This window comes from Echinops telfairi, unplaced genomic scaffold (genome assembly GCF_000313985.2).
Source record: "Echinops telfairi isolate 266 unplaced genomic scaffold, ASM31398v2 ScPeMD7_20;HRSCAF=75, whole genome shotgun sequence".
NCBI classification, from domain to species: Eukaryota; Metazoa; Chordata; class Mammalia; order Afrosoricida; family Tenrecidae; genus Echinops; species Echinops telfairi.
Window position 1 is genome coordinate 13,612,612 of NW_022103917.1, and position 20,628 is coordinate 13,633,239.

Below are 20,628 nucleotides of genomic sequence, written 5' to 3' on the forward strand. Positions count from 1 at the left end.
TAGCAACGATGAAAAATACAACTTTCCTCTAGTTGCTAAATGCTCCCCCTTCCCCCACTATCATCATCTAAATTCTACCTTGCAAGTCTGGCTAGAGCAGAGGATGTACACTGGTCCAGATAGGAACTGGAAACACAGGGAATCCAGGGCGATGATCCCTTCACGATCAGTGGTGTGAGTGGTGATACTGGGAGTGTAGAGGGAGAGTGGGGACGGACAACAGAAAAGTGGGTGAAGGGAGATGTCTGACGGGGCAAGCTATGGCAAAATAATAATTTATAAATTCATGTGGTAGGGGCAGCGGGGAGGAAGGGGAAAAATGAGGGCCTGTTGCCAGAGTTTAAGTGGAGAGCAAATGTTTTGAGAATAATGAGGGCAATGAATGTACAAATGTGCTTCACACAGTTGATGTGTGATGAGTTGTATGAGCCCCGAATAAAGCGATTTTTAAAAAAAGGACAATCAAACAAGACAATCACAGAAGCTAAAGAAATCCTGAGATCAATAAGATAAAGATTTCTATATCCATTAAAATTATACTTCAAAAAATGTAAAAATTAAGATGTTATAAACATAAACTGAGAAATTTTGTCATTAGCAAAACTCTCAATGAGAAATGCTAAAGGGATCCCTTTAGGCTTAAAAGGAAAAGATACTAGAAGATAAATGAAATCCTTATTAAGAAATAAAGCATAGCAGTAAAGGTAAGTATGCAGGTAAATATATACTTTTATATTATGATGCATATTTTGTTTGCAACAAATTTCTTCTGGTGCATGAGTAAAAAGTCAACTGCATAAAGTAAGAAATACAGAATTCTGTTGATGGGTTTATAAATTACAAAGATATAATTGGTATTATAATATGAGTATAGAGAAAATTGGAGAGAATGGGGCTATATAAGAACAAAGTTTTAGATAAAATGAAAATCCATTAGATATTATCAAGTTAGTTTTTATAAATTAAGACAATAATTAAGATCTCCAGGGCAACCACAAAGAAATGACTAAAAAATTATAAATGAAAAAAGAGAATCAAAATGGTAGCCCCAAATTATTTAACGTAAGACAGAGAACACTAGAAAATTAGGGTACCAAACACACGAGGCATATGGGAAATAAAAATTTATCTGACAATTGCAAATGCTACTAGTGTAATAATCACATTAAATGTAAGTGGATAAAAATCTTCAATCAAAACACAGATTGGCAAAAATGGCTGAAAAATATGATGCAATTATTTGCTTTGTATCACAGAATTTTAATTCAGCCAAGTTGCAGCACTGGGGCATGGCCGGCAGGTGGAGCCCTGACCTTGGGGTTGCGGGCGCGGGGCTGCCCCCTCCTGGCCTGCAGCCAGCTACTCACAAAGTTTGTGGCTGCCCCTGTGCCCGCCAAGGTCTGGATAATGGATCGAGGCAAGGGACAGGGTGAGGGACCGCCATATTTGCCAGTGCACCCGGGCAGCCACAAGAAAAAGTACACAGGAGCTGAGTGGGCCAAGGATGGGTGCAGGGCGCTGCCACCTCGCCCGATCTCCCTCTACTCCCCGCTCCACCAGACACCCCTGCGTGGCTCGCAAGGAGGGGGGCGGGGTTACAATCTGAACTTGAAAGCATACATGCCCGCACTGTAAGGAGACCAGATGTCCCGCTTTTGGCGGGACACTACCGATTGTTAACAAATTTTCCCGTGCCCCGCGGCGTTTTTTAAAAGTCTCGATTTTTGGGAAGAATGCATGCCAAGGTAGGGTATATGGTTCTCGGCTGCCATGTGGCTATTTCGCCAGGATATGAGTTTTATCCTGGTAAAGCGGGGTGGTCCGCTTTACCAATGTTAAAATCTGATCACCTTACCGCACTGCTCTGAACGCGACCGGGAGTGTCCATTCTGCTTCGACCAGCCTGGCGACGTCCTCGCAGTACCCAATATCGCAGTACCACCAGCTGCTGAGTGACTATGGGCCACCGTCTGTCCCTCGGGTACACCCAGGGCCCTGGGAATAGCCCGGTACCCCAGAGCAAGACCGCTAAGTTGCTGCCCATCAAGGACGATCTGCGGAAGGAGCGCATGCGTACCTCCGCGGGGAGCAAAAGTGCCATGGAAAGGCTGGAAGGAGGCTTGATTCACGCCGCCGAGGACTGGTCCGAGAGATGCCTTGGCCAAGACGGAGCGGAATGCCAGGTCCTAGCACCCGGGACGCCTTCAGGGTGTTCCATCTCCTCCCAAGATGAGATATGAAAGCCAGCGTGTCGCCCCATATCCTTTGTTTTCAAAGTGCAGCCTCTTTTTGTCTTTCCCCTCCCCGTTTCCCTGCCGCGGTTCGCTAGGCTGCACACACGCCTTCTCCTGAGCTGAAGGAAGACTTCGCAGTAGGTTAGGATGATATGCGTTTTCAGTAGTTAGGCACTCCCCAGGGGTTTCTCTCTCTCTTTTTGTTTTGTTTTTGGTGTGACTTGTTCAAGCATCGATTTAAAAACTGAAAGTGACTCATCTGCTTGCAAGCTCTAGTTTGTCCCCAAGATCCCAGGGTCTCAGTGTACTCTTTTTCTTGAAGACTTTTGTGTCCCCAGATCATCCTGTGTCCCTTTTCAGAAGCTCACAACAACGTTCATGATTTTGTCTGATTTCTTACCACAATTGACTGTTCATTCCTGCTACGTGACTACACCCAGTTTGGCATCACAGGTAGGTCCAGCTTTACAGAACGTTTTTGCTTCAGCCTTTGCATGATTTTTAGTGCTCTGAAGTCAATTTTAAAACAATGCACAAGTTATAAATACATAAGAAAGAGCAACTGACCGAACAGAACAAGGCCAACTCTGAAACTTTTCATATCCAGACTGTGCGTAGATTTTGTTTTCCTGTGTGTTGGTCCTGACCCATCCACCCCCCCCCCAAGAAAGGGGGAGAGGGGAAGGACTCCCAAACTGTTTGTCTCTTTGTCTGTATTTATTACTTGATGTAATAAAGCTTATTTTCATAAAATCATTAAATTAAAAGACACAAATATATTGAAAGTAAAAGAGTATTTAAAAGTCTACCATGCAAATAATAAAATATGAAGTAAAATACCTATATTAATATCAGACAGAACTGCTTTTAATACAAAAATGCTATTTTAGACAAGGAGGATATTTCATAATAATAGACATTAATAATCCATCAATAAGACACAATAACTATAAACATATGCATCCTGTCTCAATATGAAATGAAGACAAAATTGCTAGAATTCAAAGATAAAACTGAAAATTCAAAATCAATATTCGGATATTTTCTTACTCTACTTTAAAATAATAAAACAAACCGCGAAACAGATTATAAACAAAGAAATCAAATATTTGAAATGCCTAGGCCTAATAGGCAACTATGGGACAACTAGAGCAACAGAAAACAAATTCAAGTGCGCATTGAGCATTTTCCAGGAAAGACCACATCCTCTCATAAAACATGAATCAATAAATTTTAAAATATTGAAGTTCTCCAAATTTATTCCTGAAACCCTGTGAAATGAAATTATATATAAAGGTAGTAAAATGTGCTATTATGTAGAAATTATGTAAAATAATATCATCCTAAACAATAATTAAATCAAATAATAAATCTCAAGAACAATTAGAAAATAATTATGAGATGAATGAAAATGAAAACACAATATGCCAAAATTTATGGAATGCAACTAAAGTAGTGTTTAGAGAGGAACCCAAAGCTGTCTGTAAATGACTTTATATTTCAAGAATTACAGTCTTAAGACCTTAAATCAGTAACTTATCCACAGGAAATTAGAGAAAGAAAAGCAAAATTAAGCTAGAAAGGAAAAAAAACTCCTCACTACTATTGAGTCAGTTCTGACTAGTGGATTACACATTCAGCTGCTAACCACAAAGTCTGCAGTTGAAAACCACCAGCTGCTCTGCTTGAGAAAGATGAGGCTTTCTATTCCCGTAGTGATTTACAGCCTCAGAAACTCACAGGGCAGTTCTATTTTGTCCCACGAAGTCGCTATAAGCTCAACCTAGAGCAAGTAGATAAAAGAAAACAATAGAACTTAAATAAGAATAAATGAAAGAGAATTGAACCTCAGAAACTTTACACTAAGAGACTGGTCACAAAAGACCACAAGTGGATGATTCCATTTATAAGAAATATTCAGAATAGACAAATTCATGAAAACAGAAAGTAAGTTAGCGGTTGCCTGCAGCTGAGAAAGTGGGGGGATGAGTTATGAGTGCTAATGTGTTTGATGTGATGAAAGTGTTTTAAAACTAGATGGTAGTGATGTGCAGATATTAAAAACCATTGAATTCTAAAATGTTCTCAAAAACGAAAATAAATATATTAGACCAGGCTATAAAATTCTGGGACTTTGATTATATTTTGGGAAGTGCCCAATATGTCATCATTCATTCACATACAAAAGTGCTCTGGTTGTATAGTGGATTATGAGGTGGACTGCTAGCCACAGGGCTGGCTGTCCAAGCTCCACATAAATGACGAGGCTTTCTGCTCCTGTAAAGACTTATAGCCTCAGAAACTCATAGGGGTGGTTACACTCTCTCCCAAGGTTCACATGAGTTGGAATCAAGTTGGTGGTGGTGAGTTTGTTTCAGAAATGAGTATTAAGTAAAATAAGTAGGTTTCATAAGGTAATATCTACCATGAAACTAGTTAGGCAACTTCTGCAATTTATGAGTCTATATTTAGCAAAATTGACAGCCTGGAGCATCTTCCCCCAGGTTGTCAGTAGAGTATCTTCTTAATTTGTACTAATTAAACATTTTCTAAAGCTGCATTATGAGACAAAATGAGGATGCATTCTAGCTTTCAGGAGTCCTAGAGGAAGAGTGGTTGCTAACTGAAAGGTCAGCAGATCCCCCGTAGTGTTTCTGGGGTGCAAAGATGTGGCAATTTGCTTTCATAAAGATTGTGGCTGTGGTTCGACGTTGCTGAATTGGTTTTGACTCATAGCGAGCCTACACATAACATAATGAAACTTTGGAGCATCCTGAATCATCCTCACAATGATTGCTCTTTGAGCTAATTGTTGCAACCACTGTGTCAGTCCATCTCATTGACGCTATATTTTACCAAGCACACTTTTCTCTTTCAGAGGCTGGTCCATCCTGATAACATCTCAAAAGTATGGGAGATGAAGTCTCACCATCCTCGATGCTAAGGGGCATTCTGGCTGTAATTTTTCCAAGACAGGTTTATTTGTTCTTTGGAATTAGTCAATATTCTTTGCTGATACCATAATCCAAACGCATCCATTATTCTTCACTCTTTCTTATTCAGTGTCCAGCTTCTATGTAATTGAAAATAGTATGGCTTAGGTCTGGCACACCTTACTGTTCACAGTGCCCTCTTTGCTCCTGAACGCTTTACAGAGTTCTCCAGCTTTCAGGTAAATGTTGGACTGCTAACCTCAAGGTCACGGGTTGAAATCTATCCACTATGCTGCAGGAGAAATATTAAGCTGTCAATTCCAGTAAGATTTACACCCTTGGAAACCATATATATGGTCACCATGAGTTGGAATCAACTTGAATGAAGTCAGTTTTCTATGCAACAGATTTCCCCAAGGTAATACATCATTGGATTTCTTGGCCGCCGCCGCTATGAGCACTGATTGTGGGTCCAAGTGAAATGAAATAAAATGACAATTTCAGTCTTTTCTTCTTTTATCTTGGTATTACTTTGGGGCCCAATCTTGAGACTTCTTTATTTTTCATGTTGAGACATAATTCACGCTGAAGGTTGTAGTTTGATCTTCATTAGTAAGTACTTAAAGTCCTCTTCCTTGTTGCAAGTAAGGTACTGGAATCTGTGTATCACTGCTTGTGAATGAATCTGGCTTTAATCCTGATGCTGATTCTTTCTTCATATAATTCAGCTTCTTAGATCATCTGCTCAGTCTAGAAATTGAATAAGAATGGTGAAAGCATACAGCCTTGACATGCACCTGTCCGGCTGGGAAATTCCACTCTGTCCTATAGGGTCACTATGAATTGGAATTGATTTACACAGCAGATTTTGTTTCTGTTTCTTCTGAATTTAAAAAATATTCCATTAAACTATCCAGATTCATACTTTGGGACCCAAATTATATCACTGGACAGTTGTGTTTTTAGACTATGTTATTTTGTCCTTTTGTAGACTCACTTGAATGAAATTGCCCTTTGATATACTGCCATTGACCTGCTTGGAAGAACACCACCAAAAAAGTTCCTATGAAAATATCTACTTATTATTCTTTACTGTCAGGACACTATTTATGTCAGGATACTATTGAGGATATTATTTTCTACAATACAAATTTCAACTTTATGAGGACCTGCAGCAAAAATGCCTGTGTATTTTTCAGGTCATTCTCGTGGGTCACTTCTTACCAACGCTGAAATTATGATATACCCTTTGCACATCAATCATACTTTATTTGAGATTGAAACACTCATATACTGCTAGGGGAACTATTAATATGTGCAATCATTGTGAAAAGCTATACAGCACTACTTTAAACAATTAGAAATTGAATTTCCATATGATCCAGCAATCCCTATACTGGATCTCTATAAAATAGTGAGAATCATAGTACAAACACACATATGCACACAGATGTTCGTGGCAGCACTGCTCCCAATAGCAAGATTTTGGAAACAGCCCAAATACCCATCAGTAGAAGAATGATAAAGAAACTTTGGTATGTGCACACAATTGAATAATATGCATATCTAAAAACTAATATTGAAACTATGAAGCATCTTATCTTATGATGTAGGGAACATTATGTTAACTGAAGTTAGCCGATCACAAAAGGACAAATAATGTATTAGACCCATGTTATAAGGGGGGGAAATAAAGGCCAAGATTTTCGTACCAAAAGAAACAGATTTTGGAGGTTACCAAGCTGTGGGGAGGGGTGGGGCTGGGTGCAAGGAAGAGAAGATGACACTGCGTTAGAAAGGTGACAAGTATTGACTTGGGTGAAGGGGAAGATAGTGATCCTCAAGAGGGAGAAGAGAGGTCAAGGGAAGGGAGTAGGGTGGACTGTTAGGGAATCTGATAAGTAGTTTAAGCTGTTGAATTTAGTGTTGGTAATCTGAAATGTAAAACCTCCATCTAATCTACAATAAAAAGTTTAAAATGGAATAAATAAATAGAATAACACAAAATAATTCTTTTTGTGTATATATTAATATTTATCTATATATTTTATCCTATTTATCTGTGCAATAGTTTTCAAATAATTCTTTCCAGTAGTGGTACATATAAATAAAGAAAAATAAACAGGCAAACAGATCCTGGCCAATACCATAGAGATATTTATCATGTTCATACCAAACTTACTAAAAATCCACAAAACCCACTTTATAAATGTTTACCATTGTGCAAAAGTGTCTATAATTGACTTTGTAACACACAACTACATGACAGGAGTTAAAGCTTACATACAGTCATCATGTCCCTATTATGTATGGCCAATCAGTCAAAAGCAATTAGATTCTTATGTGCTCAAATTAATATATGTTATTGCAAGTCTGATTTCCATTAATGAGGTTGACATATGAAGGTCACTTAAGTTGTCCAGTGGTGTTAAATATATGAGGATTTTAGAGGATTTACTAACAAAGTCCAGCAGCATTAACGTTAAAAAGTATATATGGGAAAATTGGAAAGATAATAGTTTGGTTGAATTATTTATATCATTGTACAGAAAATTGGTGGAAACATTCTGCTTGTCTCTTCAAGATACTAAAATAGCAGGCCATATTATACCCAGTAATTTGATATTTCTGGAAATGAAAGAATTGACTGATTGATTTATTGATTGAATTTTTCTCCCTTTTATTAAATTGTTTGGTGTCATGGCAACATAGACTTTTTCTCTTGCTTAAGAAGGAAGTAGATCCAGACATTTTTATTACATGTCTTTATGAATGACAGCCTTGACAAATCCTCCCCTGACATGCAAAAGTGTAATAATGTGCCCAGATGCCTGAGGTCCTGGTACTTGCGTCACTGGTGAAGCAGGTGGTCAAATAACTGTGACCCTTCAGTATCTGAGTGTTCTAGGGAGAAAACTTCTCTCCCCAAGTGGTCTTAAAAGGACCACACAATGCTAGACTTTCCCTGGTACGCTCAAGACATAGTCTATAGGGATATGAACTCTGAATTAAAAGAGAAAAATCTCAGACATTTTAGTATATGGTTTAAGAATTCCAGTTTTGCTAATTGGAAATAAATGGGTAATTGATCAAAGTGTGTATCAAGATAATTCTTATTGTGTACGTATTGTCAGTATGTTGAATCCACACATAACATGAGAATACAGGTATCCTCTTTGTGAGCACCAGGTCATCATTAGTTAGACTTAGTATGAGAGGGTTTACCTGGTAGATGTGAGTTCTGAAACTGGAAGGGGATGACCAGAAGAATAGCTACTTGGTTGAACTCCTCATTTTTACACTAATATATGTCCCCGAGCCCAAACATCTCTAGCTTAGTAAGTGGCACACCAATAAATTCAGTTATTCAAGCTAGACTAGTTGGAGTCATCTAAAAAGATGACTGTTCTCTGCCTTCAGCCCTTATTTCTAATTAATCTAAAAACACTGTGCATTCCATATATATATATTTTTTCAATCCAGACACTTTTGTCCATATCATCTCTACACACTCAATCCTCCACACCTCTAAATTGTACCTTCCTAAATGCATATCCAGGCTCTGTTTCATAATAACAATCTTTAAAAGATACATAATTCAGGCTATACTACGACTGTCACAAACAGCACAACATTGTCAATGAAGTACGAGAAAATAAGCCCCTCATGTCTGAAAGTACTCAAAACATGACTGAGGAAGAGTAGCCTTCTCAAAGCAGACCATAATGATGTGGGTTGAATTGAAGTTTTTAGGACCTTAATTTGATGATGAGGCATGACTAAAAATGAGGAGAAACAGCTGCAAACATCTATTAATAATTAGGACTTAGACTGTGTGAAGTACGAATCTAGGAAAATTAGAAATCATAAAAAATGAAATGAATTGCAAAAAGATCAACACCTTAGGCATTAATGAGTTGAAATGTACTGATATTGACCATTGCTAATCAGACAATGTTGGAAATGCAAATTCAAAGAGAAATGATGTTGCTTTCATCGTCAAAAAGGACATTTCAGGATCTAACTTAAAGTACAATGCTCTCTGTGATAGGTTAATATCTATATAAGGATATCCAGTTATACATTATTCAAATTGAATGCACCGAACACTAAAGTTAGTGATGTAGAAATTGCAGAATTCTACCAACTTCCTTTCGCAGAAATTGACCAAACATATGGTCAAAATGTGTTGGTAATTTGTGGCAGACAAATGTAAAAGTTAGAAACAAAGATGAAAGGACAATAGTTGGAATATATGGCCTTGGTCATTGAAATGAAGCAGGCAATCACAAGATCAATTACCCTGTGTTAGACAGGGTTCTCTAGAGAGATAAAACCAAATTCCTGATAATTTAATATATTTATTTATAAAGATAATTAGATATATAACGAGAAATGAACTGTTAAATCATATACAGATAAATATACAATACAAGAAATAAACAGTTAAATTAGAAAGCACTACAAATGGCTTAGTGCAATTCAAGTCCATGAGAGAAAGTTGAGAGACTAGCAGTCCTTCAAGTGTCTGTCTGATGCCAGATCTTCCTCTATTTGTAGAGAGAACTAGGCTATGTCAGCACAGCAGCCAATCACAAGGCATGTCACCAACCGCCAGTCCCCAGCTCCAGAGAAGTCTTAAAGGGACCTCAACTTACAGCAACACAGTTCACAGGCTAGGCGTCCCACAGGCAGTGTAGCCTTTAAATTGAGGCACAGAACAAGCAAGGCAGCCGCACACTGGTCCGCTGATCACAGAGCGAGAGACAAGAAAGGCAAGGCTCACCAAGCCATTTATCTCTCTGCCCTTCAGCCAATCCCACCTGCGTTTATCAGCCAGGCTGGCACAATAAACTATCTCATACCCCTTCATTGAAAATATTGTTTTGCAACAACATAAATGGTAACTATACACATGAACTTTGCAAAATGAAATGCACATTAGTCAAATTACTACATCGGTGGGAAAAGGTGATGGAGAAACTCAGTATCAGCAGCTAAAATGAGGCCAAGGGCTGACTGGAACAAACCATCAGTTGCTCACATTCAAATGCAACCTGAAGCTGAAGAATATTAAAGCACATCTAGGAGAGCCTTGAGTATATCGCACCTGATTTCTGAGAGTTGATTCAACACCAATGACAGAGACTTGAGCTGTAGGATGAGCTCAAGAACATCAGACATGAAGATGGCTAAAGGTCATTTAAAAGACAATGAGGAAAAAAATCAAAGTGGATGTGAGAAGAGTCTCTAAAACTTGCTCTTTATCATATTGTAGCTAACAAAAGTAGATGGAAGAATGGAAGAAGTAAAAGAACTGAATTGAAAGTTTCAAAGGGCAGCTCTAGGAGATGAAGTAGTATAATGCATTGTGCAAAGGCCTGGAGTTGTTTGTAGGTGCCTTTGAGTCGGTTCAGCCTCACAGCCACTCTCTTTACAGCAGAACAAAACATTGTTATGTTGGAGTTCATCATTGGAGCCACTGTGGCAATCGATCTCATCAAAGGTTTTCCGTTTTTTCACTGCCCTTCTGCTTTACCAAACATGATGTCCATTCCAAGAACTGATCTCTCCTGATAATACACCCAATGCATATGAACTAAAATCTCTCCATTCTTCATTCTAAGGAGCATTTTCGTTATACTTCTTCCAAGACAGATGTCTGTTCTTTTGACAATCCATGGTACCTTCAATATTCTTCGCCAGCACCATAATTCAAAAGCATCTACTCATCCTCAGTCTTCCTGATTCAATGTCCATATGAGGTTATTTGCTTGGGTCTGGGGCACCTAAGTCCTCAAAGTGACATTCTTGGTCTTCATCGCTTTAAAGCAATGTTGTGAGGCTCTGACCTAGACAGGGTCTTCTTAAACCTACTTCCAGCCTCTTTTCCTCTGTTTCTCCACCATTCCAAGTGTGGTGATTTTCTCTCTTCACAACGTCTTCTCATATGATTTTCAGGATCAAGATATTCCTTCCCAAGGAAACAAAAGCAGAATCGGTCCATTCCCCAATGGATTTGAATGAAAACTGGCAATAAGATCAGGTGCAACTCCCAGAGAAGGCATTGGAGAAGCAGCAAGCTGGGTCTATAAGGAGCCCCAGTATGATGACACTCATGCTGCACTTAACCAGGCTCATTAGCGATCTGTCATGCTGAGTTTAAGACTTTACCACCATCGGTTCAATTGAACTTGTATTGTGAATATCTGGTTTGTTCCTTGATTGTTACACTTCTGCATTGAGAACTTAACAATAGATGATATTGACTTGAGAGAGAGAGAGAGAGAGAGAGGTGTCGTGCAGCAGATTTATCTAATGTAATGTGTTGCTTAATTTCTTGAGTGTTACTTCCATGAGCATTGATTGTGGATCCAAGCAAGGTAAAGTCCTTGACAACTTCGACTTCTCTCCTTTTATCATGATGTTACCTATTGGTCCATTTGTGAAGATTTCGTTTCTTTATTTTGTGCATGTGGCACCTATAAGTGGGTCAAGAGGTAGTTGTTTGAACATAGCAAAGAAACATTACACAGTTGAAAGCGGGATAGATTTGCATGAGGGTTGTGTCCTCTCACCACACTTACTCAATCAGCACGCTTAGAAAATCAACCAAGAAGCTGGATTATATGAAGAAGAATGATGAACAGGATTGAAGGAAGGCTTATTAACAACCTGGAATATGCAAATGACAAAACCTTGCTCGCTGAAAGTGAGGAGAACTTAAAGGATTTGCTGATTAAGATCAAGGATTGAAGATTGCAATATGGATTAAAACTCAATGTAAAAAAAACCAAATGTGAAAATCAAACTAAAAATGTAAGGAAAACCAAGCTTACAACTGGACCAATGCGTCATGATAAATGGACAAAGGTTAAAGTTGTCAAAGATTTCATCTTGCTTGGATCCACAATCAACGTTCATGGAAGAAGTCACGAAATCAACCAACACATAGTATGGGCTACATCAGGTGCACAAGACCTCTCTAAAGTATTCAAGAACAAGTATGTTACTTTGAGGACAAAGATGCGAGTTAATTTTTAATCACTTCATATGCCTGTGAGAGCTGAACAGTGACTAAGGAAGACTGAAGAAGAATCGATGCATTGGCATTGTGGTGCTGGAGGAGAATATTGAAAAGACCATGGACTTCCAAAAGAACACACAGATCTGTCTTGGGAATAGTCCAACTATCACGTTCCTTAGAAGGAAAGATGGTGCTGCTCTGCTTCACATGCTTGGGAATGTCATCAGGAGAAACTAGTTATTGGAAAAAGACATCATGCTTGGTAAAGTAGAAAGGCAATGAAAAAGAGGAAAATCCAGGATACAGCTGCAATAATGGGTTCAATATATCAATTTTGAGAATGGTGCATGAACTGAGCAGTATTTCATTCTGTTGTATATAAGGTCACTATGAGTCAGAATTGACGGGAGGCACATAACAATATCAAAGAGGCATCGGTTACTCAGTGGTAGAATTTTTTACTTGCATGTGAGAAACCCAGGGTTTGATGCCATTCAATGCACTACATCCACAGCAACCACTCATCTGTCAGTTGAAGCTTGTATGTTGCTACGATGCTAACAGGTTTCATTTGAGCTTCCAGGCTTACAGACTAGAAAGTTCTGATGATATACTTCCCAAAGTAAGTTGATGACAGTTTTATGGGCAGCATTCCATTCAGTTGTGGAAGGTATCACCATGAGACAGTCTTGGGTTGACGATAGCTTGTAACAAAACCGCACACTAATTATAACAGTGAATTTTCACCGAAAAAATATGGAATTAAACCATTGCGTGAGGGGAGGTTTACTGATATATTCAGGATAGCTATATAAAGTGATATCTTGCTTACCTAGTTCTGCCATAACATACATTCGAAGGTAAGTAAAAATGTATTGCTACTATTGTTTCAGTCTATACATGCACAGGCTTATTCCAAACACAATATATTTACACATGTGTCTACAATCAGTAGGTGGATTCAGACATGCTCTCTTGGTCTTAAACTTTTTGGTTTGCTTTAAAAAACCAAACCAAACCTAAAATGTGGCTTCTGTTGGGCCATTTAAATTCAAAACTGAAAGAGCTGTTCAGAAGGTCATGGCAGTCATTGCTTGTTTATATTCCTAAGAGGTGATCTTGATAGATTTCTTCAAAAGATACAGAACAATCATGGGGGATTATTTTAAAGCTTTTGTTTTAATTGAAAGTTGTAATGGTGATAAAATGCCAGAAAAATTGTGCTGAGGATTTTTTCATCACAATGCATCTGCTTGGTCTTCAAGGGTAGCAAGACTGTGTGATGAGATTTTCTTTGGGAAACCCTTGCCCATCCAACCTATACCTCTGATCTCGTTCCTTCAGATATCATATTGTTCCCCAAACTCCTTTAAAAGGAACACAATTTGAGTCCTTTGAGGATGTCAAGGTGTCTTTTTGATGTGGTGTAAATTTAAGGGTCCAGAGTTATTCAGTGGGGGAAGGTTAGAGAGATGGAAACCTACATTCAGAAAAGTATGGATCTACCAGTAGAATATTTCAAATAATAGTCTTGCATTTTGATAATGAAGGGTTACAAGGAAGAGCTGAGCCAGTTAGGGTGCAGTATAGCATGGAAGAAAAATACAACTTTCCTCTAGTTGTTTAATGCTTCCTACACCCCCCACCCCACTATCATGACCTCTATTCTACCTTACAAATCAGATTAGACCAGAACATACACACTGCTACAGGTAAAAGCCCACAACACAGGAAATCCAGGATAGATAAACCCCCCAGGGCCAACAATGAGAGTAGAGAAACCAGGAGGATTAGGGGAGGGTGGGGGAGAAAGGTGGAATTGATCACAAGGATCAACATATAACTTCCTCTCAGGGGGTCGAACAACAGAAAAGTGGGTGAAGGGTGAAAGAGGATGATGTAAGATATGAAAATAATAATCTATAACTTATCAAGGGTTCATGAGGGAGGATGGGCAGGGGAGGGAGGGGAGAAAATGAGGAGCTGATATCAAGGGCTCAAGTGGAAAGAAAATGCTTTGAAAAGGATGATGGCAACAGATGTACAAATATGCTTGACATAATAGATGTATGTATGGATTGTGATAAGAGATGTAAGAGCCCCCAATAAAAGTATTTAATTAAAAAAACAAATGTATGGATCTACCTGTAGAACATTTAGAATATTTTTGCATTTTGATAATGTTTAATACATATTTCTGTAATTTATAGAAATACTTTTTGACTTGCACTCATAACACAAGGCTTTAAGGAACAGAAATTTATTTTCTCACAGTTAGAAATATAGACGTCTGAATTCAAAGAACTGCCTTTAAGAAAAGGCTTTCCCTGTCTGTCAGACCTGTAACAGAATATTTGTCGCCTTTCAGTTTCTGTTTCTGTGTTCCTTGATGAGCTTCATGTGATGTGTATCTTCCTTTCCGTTTTATGTGCTTTTTACAAGAAGTGTCTGAACTACTCTATCTCAAAAAGTGATTGGTTTAAGACAGTTGGGGCACTGATGTGGCCTCATTAACATAATATCAAAAAACCTATTCACAAATGGGACTACATGTCAGGTATATGGGTGAGAATTGACAATATATAGTTTTAGGGGGATACAATGCAATTTATAACAGGTGACTGTTTTCTCAGACAATCCTAATGAAGCATCTTTATTAAAAATACACAGTTGTATGTAATATTAGCCTGCATTTATGAAGATTAGGTTTCATTGAGAAACCAGCACTATCTCACTGTGTTTCTCTTTTACACAGTGAAGGAGACGGTCTGCTCAGGAGTTAAATTTGTGACCAGCTCACTGGCTAGAAGGACAATGGACCATCCAAACCAAACTCAATGCCATCTAGTCAAATATGACTCATAGAGAACCTATAGGAAAGAGTAGAAATACCTCTTTAAGTTTCCAAGGTGGTAAGTCTTGTTAAGGAGCAGAACACCACATCTTTCTCCTATGAATTGGCTGGTGGTTTCAAACTGCTGACCTTGCGGTTAGCAGTCCAACATGTAACCCACTATGCCACCAGAGTTCCATCTATGGATCATAGCTGTTGATCAAACTTGGCTGTGGTGGTGCAAAGATCCACTGCAGGGAGGCAATTCGCCAGCACAGCGAGATTTACTCAACAACCCAGACAACTGAGAGATCTGAGAGTCAGTGAGTTCTGTATCAGGTTGGTGGAGCTATAAGTATGTTTCTTCCCACGTGTCTGCAGGCAAGTAAGGATGGATCTGTTGTTAAGTAGATGGCCCATTGTTTCTCGCCATGAGTCTCAGACCTGAGAAAGCCAGGGAGCGGCATTATGGATTTTGATTAAAAAAAGGGGGGGGGGATGGAATGGACTGTGCATTAAGTGTTACCTTTCTTCTCTGAAAATATTTCTATTCCTGTGATTAGCATATAAGTAGAAATGACTCCGTGTTATCACGGACCTTGAGGTAAAACCCCAAACAATTAGAGCCATTAAAGAGGGTATTGGGGCAAACCTGAGAACCTTGGCACAGGGAATACATAGGCTATCAGAAATAGGAAAGGATACAAATACAGAGGAGTCACAAATTCACAAATGGGATATACTGAAGATACACCACCTGTGTACATCAAAAGAATTCACCAAGAGAGTAGTAAGAGAGCCCATCAACTGGGAAAACATCCTTAGCAATGACACATCAGACACAGGCCTTCTTACTAAAATCTACTGTACTTTGCAAGCTTACAATAAGAAAAAAATCTAACTTCCCACCGAGAAGGTAGGAAAAGGACCTGAACAGAAGTTTCATAGAGTCTGAAATCCGAATGGTCAATAAACATATGAGAAAATGTTCCTCATCATTAGCCATAAGAGAAATGCAAATCAAAACTATTATGAGATACCACCTAACACCTTCAAAGATAGCCCAATTCAAAAAATCAGAAAGCAACAAGTGTTGGAGGGACTGTGGTGAGATAGGAACTCTCATCCACTGCTGGTGGACCGGTAGGTATGTAAAGCCACTATGGAAATTGATTTGGCAATATTTAAAACAGATGGAAAATGAGCTACCATATGACCCAGCAATCCCCCTACTGGGCATATACCCAGAGGAGGCAAAAAAACAAACCAAGGCAAGACATCTGTGCTCCAATGTTCATCGAAGCACAGATCATAATTGCAAGGAGTTGGAAACAAACCAAATTTCCATCAACTGACAAATGGGTTAAAAAACTGTGGTACATACATATAATGGAATACTATGCATCACTAAAAAGCTTTGATGAGCACATGAAGCATATCACCGCATGGGAAGAACTGGAGGAAATTATTCTAAGTGAAATAAGTCAAGCACGAAAGGACAAGTACAACACGAGTTCGCGGAGGTAAACTTAAATTAAAAAAAAGCAAAAGGGGCATAGGGAAAAAGCTACTGTATACAAACATTCCTGGGGTGAGGTCCAGGTAGTATGGTAGGGCCCAGACCAAATCCAGGGGTACATATGGTAGCCAACTAAGAAGGGGGAAAAATAGAGAGAGAAATGGGTATCGGGTGAACAGGGCAGGCACTAACCCACCCAAGGAGAGGGTATTATTTATATCGCCACAGGGAAAGAGGGACCAGACTTCAACCTGGTGCTTGAAGACATGAATGCAACATACTGGCATGTACCAGGGAACCAGTAGAGAGGCCTGAGGGCCTGGCCCCAATCTCAACTACATGGAAAGCCGCCCCTCTCCCCAGAAGAATTTAGTTCAGAGGACAGCACTAAAGCTACAGCTCAGGGAGAGGGACATGTCTGATCAGAATAAATGGGAGCAAATGAAGCGGGAGGAAGAGAGGACCCCCTGGCCCACCAAGCCTAGAGGACGATATCCCTGCTCAGAGCAGCTAATGCACAGAGAAGACCATATGCCCCACTATGAGACAAGACATCCTTCACTGACCCATAGCCCTACAGGGTACAACACTGGAGACACAGTATGGGAATTGTGCCCGATCTGACCCCACCACACCGAGGCAAAACACCGAAGGCATGCAACAGAATAGCAAGGGGAGCAGAGCAAGGACGTCCGGAGGGAGTACCAAAAATAGACTTTGGGGCCAGGGCTTGTCTCCCCATCAGACTCAACTGGAAAACATTCCCACAAGTCAACAAACAGACCTTGACTATTTACAGGCTTTTCTTTTGGGGGGCATTTGTTTTTGTTGTTGTTGTCATTATTTTGTTTACTTTTGTCACTTTGTTTTGTTCTGTCTTATTTTTTGTGCACATTATTATCTCTGCAGGTCTATCCAAATAAGATAGGCTGGGTAAACAATCTGGAGGAGAAAACAATGTGACCATGGTTCCAGGGGGACATGGGAGAGTGGGGGGGGGGGACGGGGAAGGAAGTGGTGTTAACCAACCCAGCTACAAGGGAACAACAAGTGATCCAAAATCAGCGGCAAGGAGGGTGTAAGAGGCCTGGTAGGGATTGATCAAGGGCAATGTATAACCGGGAGGAATTACTGAAACCCAAACGAAGGCTGAGCATGATAGTGGGACAAGAGGAAAGTAAAAGGAGATAGAGGAAACGACTAGGAGGCAAAGGGCATTTATAGAGGTCTAAATACAGGCATGTGCATATGTAAATATATTTCTATATGATGATGGGGAAATAGATCTACGTGCATATATTTATAGGTTTAGTATAAAGGTAGCAGATGGACATTGGGCCTCCACTCAAGTACTCCATCAATGAAAGAACACTTTTTTCTATTAACCTGGCATTCCAAGATAATCACCTTCCCAACACGATCACTGAAGACAAAGCACGTGCATAAGCAAATGTGTTGAAGAAAGCTGATGGTTCCTGGCTATCAAAAGATATAGCTTCTGGGGTCTTAAAGGCTTGAAGTTAAACAAGCGGTCATCTAGCTGAGAAGCAACAAAGCCCACATGGAAGAAGCACATCAGCCTGTGTGATCATGGTGTCGAAGGGATCAGGTATCATGCATCAAAGAACAAAAAAATATTATCATTGTGAATGAGGGGGAGTGCAGATTGAGGACCATGAGCCAGTCAGGGTGCAGTATAGCAACGATGAAATATATGTCTTTCCTCTAATTCTTAAATGCTTCTCCCCCACCCCTGCTCCACTATCATGAGTCCAATCCTATCTTACAAATCCAGCTAGACCTGAGGATGTACACTAGTATAGAGAGGAATCAGAAACACAGGGAATCCAGGACAGATGATCCCTTCAGGAGCAGTGGTGAGAATGGAGATACTGGAAAGGTGGAGGGAAGGTGGGGTGGAAAAGGGAAACCAATTACAAGGGTCTACATATAACCTCCTCCCTGGGGGGTGGACAACAGAAAATTGGGTGAAGGGAGATGTCAGACAGTGTAACAAATGACCAATAATAATAATTTATAAATTATCAAGCATTCATGAGGGAGAGGGGAGTAGGGAGGGAGGGGGAAAATGAGGAGCTGATACCATGGGCTCAAGTAGAAAGAAAATATTTTGAGAATGATGAAGGCAACAAATGTCCAAATGTGCTTGACACATAATGGATGTATGTATGGATTGTGATAAGAGTTGTATGAGCCCCCAATAAAATGATTTTAAAAAATGACTCAGTGCTGTCTAACTACCTCTGTCCTTGGTGAGCCTGCATCTCAAGGGGCGAGGACTTGGGGACCCAACTCCCTGCAGGTTAGGGTGGCATTTAGTGGCATAGTTCAAAGGAAAATGAGCCTATTTTAATAGGGTGCTCTCAGCTCTAGGTCAGTGTGGAGACTCTGTGACAGGAAGGAAAATAATTACATTTTCCTCCTAAAGCCGCCGGAAATAATTTCTACTTTAATGGTGAAAACGGGATTCTTTGCCTCTCTGGACATTTTACATTGCAAGCAGTAATGAGCGAGCAAATGTCTTTCTTTTAATAGCTAATCCTCTGATGCTTCGTGCCTGGGAAGGGTAAGTTGATGTGGCAAATTACCTTTGTCAAAGAACGAGAAGGAGCCAGGAAGAGCAACCTTGCTCTGCCCACTGTGTCACTTACCTCTCATTAGCGCAGCAAGAAAATTCGTGTTTGTTTGCAACAGGACATCTTTTGAAAGTGTAGCCATCACCAGGCACAGCCCGACCCAACTGTAGGCAGAGAGGGGATGCCAGCTGGCTCACTGCTGCTGCACCCTCTCCAAGAGCGCCCACTTCTCGCTTAATTCATAGTGCGCCCTCCGTTCACGGATCACCCTCTCCCCTTCTCTCTGCCCACCCACCACCACCCCTCCCCTCCCCTCCTAACTACCCCCAGCAATTACTAGGGGTCCCGCGGAGCAGGGCTATTCTTTGTACTATAGGGAACATGAACTCACGCAAAGTTTACCTAAGGCAGGACCCTGACCATTAGTGGAAAGGAAGAGCTGTCAGAGTCCAGGACTGCTGGAGTGCATCTGTACAGCCCCTAGACCACCTTTCCAGAGCCATACTGTTCCCTGCCATCAGCACTGAGCACTCGCATCCTTTGGCCTCCTTGGCCCATTTCCCACCTCAATGTCCCATGGGATAAAAAAGAAGAATGGGGGATAAACTGTGTTACATTTGGTTCTCTAAAGAAACAAAAAAATGATTTCATATTTATACATGTACAAGTACACACACACACACACACACACACACACACACACGGGGGTGGGGGGAGGAGGAAGAGGAAGAGAAGGGGAGAGAGAGATTTGTATCAAGAAAATGGCTTACATATTTGTCGAAGTGGTACATTCAGTCTGATTTCAAGTCTGTAACTCAGATATGAAGCTGGAGCTTTCTCCTGCTTGGCATAGTTTCAGCAGCTGATGAATCCAGGACAACAGTAACACCACAGGCCGCAGAGGTGAATCCAGTGTCAGCAGGCCAGGCTTGTGACTGGAGACATGAATGAATCTAAGGTTGGCAGGGAAGATAGCAAGTCAGATGGCAAGCTGCTGCTGGCTCCCCACGTTGGCAGGCAATATGGCATGCTGTTAGCTCAAGTCCAAAGTATCAGAAGTTGAAGAGCCAAATACAAGAGCCAGAGCCAACAATAAGCAAGCAAGCTTTCCCTACAGCGTCCTTATATAGGAAGTAGACCACCCCTTAAGCCTAAGGAAGGTTCCTTTCAATTACTTCAGGTTCGATTACTTAAGGAGATTGCATACCTTAATATTCTTACAACTGCTTGGCTGTTCACAGCAGATCCCTTTATGGAGTTGATTACGTTGGTTAAGTAACATCATGGGGGATTAATGGGCTTTATTCAACTGCTAAACCACTGAGAATCCAGGCCCAGCTAAATTGATGAAAAACCACACACACACACACACACACACACACACACTCTCTCTCTCTCTCTGTTGTGGAGTCGAAAAACCACACACACACACACAGTTGTGGAGTCGAAAAACCACACACACACACACACACACACACACACACA

At 40.2% G+C, this 20,628-nt stretch overlaps 1 pseudogene; it reads left to right on the forward strand.

The window, feature by feature from the left end:
- Positions 1-1,407: 1,407 nt before the first annotated feature.
- Positions 1,408-2,190, forward strand: LOC101651937 (annotated as a pseudogene).
- The last annotated feature ends 18,438 nt before the right edge of the window (positions 2,191-20,628 follow it).